Source organism: Mytilus edulis, chromosome 10 (genome assembly GCF_963676685.1).
Source record: "Mytilus edulis chromosome 10, xbMytEdul2.2, whole genome shotgun sequence".
Classification (NCBI taxonomy): Eukaryota; Metazoa; Mollusca; class Bivalvia; order Mytilida; family Mytilidae; genus Mytilus; species Mytilus edulis.
In genome coordinates this window covers 11353171-11358337 of record NC_092353.1, presented here as the reverse complement: position 1 = coordinate 11358337, position 5167 = coordinate 11353171, and the positions used below count along the sequence as shown (strand labels likewise).

The window sequence follows — 5167 nt, the reverse complement described above, 5'->3', positions numbered from 1 at the left end:
TATGAACATGTTTTCCTTAGTTTCTAACTTCTTAAAATCAGCAATGAAATAAAAATGAATTTCTTGGTAAAATTCTATAAGCAATATTAAACTGAAAATTTTGTAATACCGAAATTCGGGCTCTAATTAAAAGTACAAAGAAAATAGTATTATAATCTGCACATTCAAATACAATTATCATTGATAACAGGAAGATAAAACACAAACTAATAGTGACATACTAGTAATGGAAATTACAATAACAAAGTCAGTTTTATATTTCAAAGGGTACTTTTGTTCTATTATCTTCTTTTTGTTAAATGTAAACAAATGTGCTAAACATCCCTTATATCATTTAGGAATATCAAACGCGAATATTATTCTGCCCTTAACAATACAACTTATAATTTCTTTATGTTCAATTTATTGTATTAATATAGTATCTGATACTATTATAGGCTTATGCTAAACAAAAAAACAAAAACGATTGATACTGAAACTAGTTGTGTTTATTTCCTAAATATAGTTACCATGGTTACATAGCTATATTTTGTATAATGTCAATTTTACAATGGAATACTTTCTCCTCCATCAGGGGTCGATTAGGGGATGAAAATAAGTTTGACATTTGTGTTACGATTAAAAAAGACATCAAGTCATTAAGTTAAGTTGCAGTATAAAATCAATATTAGGTCAATGTCAGAAAAATATAAACTTTGTTGTACTCGGCGCAAAACAGGGGAAGACCTCGGTAGAACATCGCCGTACCCAGTTTCTCAGCCTCAAACTAAACTGTCCTGTTATTGACCTAATAATTTTAATGTATAGCACAATCAATAAGAATAAAACAATTCATTTGATAGACGATTTAGAGCATACAAGCATACGATTAGACAACATGTATACCGTTTAATAAACTTAAAAGTAGTATTTTGAATACGAATACATGTATATAAAAGTTTTAGCCTGCGTTTGTCCACTTTCATGCTTTTGTTTGTGTTATTTTTCTTGTAACATCTATATAAACATGATTGCTACTCATCAAAGAATTGTTTCGAAATTCGAACACTAGTATTATTCTGAAATTATGGCAAACCCGCTATATAACTGAATTTCTAGAATATGTTAAAGTTTCTTCCTTTTTTGTGAGAGACATTTTCATCTTTTCATAAAATATTTCTTTCGTATTGTATGGCAGGTTTCCATCGTTTGGCCATTGAATACATGTAATTTTAAACCACATACTCTTTAATATATCTGGCATATCAGTTACCTTTATCTCATCCTTTACAACAACAATCACCATGTCTTCTCTTCCCTTCTGAAAAGCATGCATGCGGGTCATTTCCATTTCATACGAACCCCAAGTACTCTTTAAGAAATCATGAGTTATAATAAATATCACCTTTCTACTGGAATCGATGGCCTTCATAACATTTTCTGCAATACCGTTACCAACAATAATGTCCTTAGCGTCTAGGCATAATTCGAATCCCATACTAGTTACACTATCATGGAACTGTTTGACCCATTCCAAATCAGTATGACTATGTGATATAAAAGCATCATACGTATATTCATGCTTCAATCCTTTGTAATTTCTCATTTTCATTTTAATCCGTAATAAAAAGTACTCAACAGCATATTTATATCGAAAGAATACGACGGTTAATATCATGGCAAGTATGATAATGGACGTTATAGACACGGCAAACGGCAACCAGAATTTGGTTTTGCATGAAATCTCAAATGTCTTTAGATTGGAAATAACTTCAGACATAAATATACGTGAAGCCTTTTCAGTTATACAGGTTAAATCTGAAATATCCGGTACTCGCTTTGATTGACCAAGCCACTTTAAAAACTGTAATGTTTTACAGGAGCATTGAAAGGGATTTCCCCTCAAGAATATGTCAACTTCACCAAGCCTTTTTATTCGTTCAATTTGTTCGGTATTGAAGTATGTTAAACTATTAAAGGTCAAATCAATTATTTTTAATGTTTTGATACTTGCATGAAATTTTGGAAATATTTTGAGGTTGTTATACGACATGTTAACTGATGTTAACTGCTCAAACGGGCGCAGAAATAATCCATTTGGTATACTATTCATTTTATTAGACGAAAGATTAATATCATGCAATCTCAGATTCTTACTCAAGAAAGACCCAGCTCCAGCAATGTTTACAAATCCTTTTCCTAGACGTGACCCACTTGCTTTCAATGTCTGCAAATTTGGGAAACCATATAACAAGTCTACTGACAACTTTTCGCATGTCCATCCAGACATATCAAAATACTCTACATTTATAACTCCAACGAAACTACCTTCGCATGACCAGATTACAGAATTCTTACAGCTCAACACACGAAGATTATGACCGTTTATAATATTAATGTTGGCCATATCCCAAGCTAAGTTATCTCCTATATACAACTCTTCAAGAGTTTGTGGTAACACGAAACTAATTAATCTTGATTGTTGAGAGCGTTTACTTCTCGAATGATGCCAATTGCTTGTAATTTTCAAAACTTTTAAATTTCTAAAGTTCGGCAAAATAAAAACATAAGAAACTCCTCGATCCAACAAAACATTCTTAGAAATCTCTAGGTACTCAATACAAGTGCTTCGCACAGAAAAAATTTGCAACGCATATAAGGATATGTCTTTGATATATAATTCATGCAATGTCAGTCGTTTCAGGCAAATTGACCATAAATACTGCAGTTTTTCCCGGTTTAAAATAAACCCATTATCAAATCTACTGTGTGCAATTTCAATATTTGTCATGTTCCTACGTTTCAATACCTCAAAAGATCTGAATACTTGATCAATTGGATTTTTAGGTAAACCGTCACCTAAATATAATGATATTGAATCTAATTTAGGAAAGTTTTCAAAAAAATCATCTGATATGGACGGCACCCTGTCTAAATGCAAAGACATGATTGACATCATTTTAATATGTGCAAACATCTCCTTGTTGAATTGCACTTTTGACGATCTAGGGAAAATCGCCAAACGGTTCAATTTACTTAATGTAGACCATTGGCTTGGAAACTTGTAATCTTGATATATGTCATAGGAAAGGTTCGTCAGTGATAGAATCTTTGACATTTCCAATATTTGGTCATCATGATGATTTTGTAGTTTATTGTATTCAATCGAAAGATGCTGCAAACACTTAAGTTTATCGAACATACCAATGGGAAAAGCCTGCAAGAAATTGTGTTCCAGATGTAGACTTTGTAGACGATGCAACCCATAGAAAGCATTAGTATCGATTGATTGTATTACATTATATCCCAAATAAAGATCGGTGATGTTTTTGAAAAACTGAAATGTAAACCCTCTGATCATTTTAAGGCTGTTACTACTTAAATCCATACTTGTTGCATGTGTTGGTAAGTGTCTAGGTATCATAGTCAGGCCCAAATGTCTGCAATCAACATTTGTATTTTGCGAGATGCATTTCGTCTTATTGCTATTACTTTGAACTGAAAGAGTAAAGAAATATTAGTCTTAACATACATTTTATATATATTTGATGATTAATAAGATATGTTAGATAACTGTTTATTGTTGAACATTGAGGGTCATGGGTCCAAAGATGAGATATTTGTAGATGTAATCATCTTAAAAGTATATATCTGTTAATTGATTTACCTGTAGCTTTTCTAACATATAATATTGGGTGTTGAGATCATTCTAATTTTTCTTACACGACTTTTTATTTGTTGGCTTGTTCATTCGAACAGAAAAATTCTATGGAGAATGTATTTTTTTGTCACAAAGAGCAGATTGTTTTCGTATAGAGGACGTGTATTTCAATCAAGTTGAAATAATCATGGGAACATACTGTACTCCTCATCTTGCCACCTTGGTCTATCATAAATATATATATAAATCGATTTCATACACTCTTTATCATTTTTATGTCTTGTGATTGATGTCACATTGTCAATCATACCACATCTCCTTATTCATACTTGAGTTTCTACGAGATAATGAAAACAGCTAGCATGTTTTAGTATCTTTATGTTCTACTAAAACGATGGTGACATATCTCTATTTTTTGTCATAGTTTGTTAGCTGTTGGACACATATTTATCCAATCAAGTTTAAAGATTTAGGTTTCAAAAACTTGAACACCTTGTAAAATGAGTACTGATCAAAGTATTTTTTTTGTTTTTCTTAATTAAGTAAGATGTTTATGTTCAAAAGCGAAATGTTTTAATATTAGAAAACATACAACTGACCTTATAAAATTGAGAATGGAAATGGGGAATGTGCCAAAGAGACAACAACCCGACCATAGAAAAAAACAACAGCAGAAGGTCACCAACAGGTCTTCAATGTAGCGAGAAATTCCCGCATCCGGAGGCGTCCTTCAACTGGCCTCTAAACAAATATATACTAGTTCAGTGATAGTGAACGCCATACTAATTTCCAAATTGTACACAAGAAACTAAAATTAAAATAATACAAGACTAACAAAGGCCAGAGGCTCCTGACTTATGACAGGCGCAAAAATGCGGAGGGGTTAAACATGTTTGTGAGATCTCAACCCTCCCCCTATACCTCTAGGTATCTCTATAAAGTTTATCTCTATAACTTGTTAGCTGTTGCACATATCTTTTTAGACATAGCTGTCCTTCTAAGTACCACTTGGAAGGCATAAGTTTTGATTTGAAAAGTATTCTTTTACATGGTTGTCAATTTAAATGTATTATCAAAGCATATATAACTGACCTTCTATTAAGGAGATTAAAATCCAAAAGAGTCCAACTTTTATGATGTTCATGATTATTGTTTGGGTTTTTTTTTGCGAGCTCAATTTTAATGAGAAAATCACTTATTTCAGTGTATGCAGTCACAGCATATTATATAAACTCTAGCTTCCTGGTTTTCTATTGCGATTCAAACTTAAAGTTTAACAATGGTTGACCTAACATATTTTGTACTATACAAATAAGCTTAACCTCTCTCTAACGATCTTAACATGGAAAATTTAGTAATAGATATGCGTGGGGACCTTTACATAATCCTTTTTAGATCATTCTAGTATACAATAAAGACTGTACAAATGATTTCTATCAGAGCTGCAAAATCATCCATCAAGCGTTTTAGCTATGTTCCGTACCTCATGAGATTTTATCCTTTCTGTGAGCGTTCTAGTTACCACTT

The 5167-nt window shown here is 32.0% G+C and overlaps 1 long non-coding RNA gene across 1 annotated transcript; it reads right to left on the bottom strand.

Moving 5' to 3' along the window:
• Positions 1 to 289: 289 nt before the first annotated feature.
• On the bottom strand, positions 290 to 4867 carry LOC139493399 (uncharacterized). The gene is made up of 2 exons (XR_011656993.1): positions 4733 to 4867; positions 290 to 3477 (listed from the first exon to the last, which is right to left on the bottom strand). It is a non-coding gene; the product is annotated as an uncharacterized lncRNA (long non-coding RNA).
• Between the last annotated feature and the right edge of the window lie 300 nt (positions 4868 to 5167).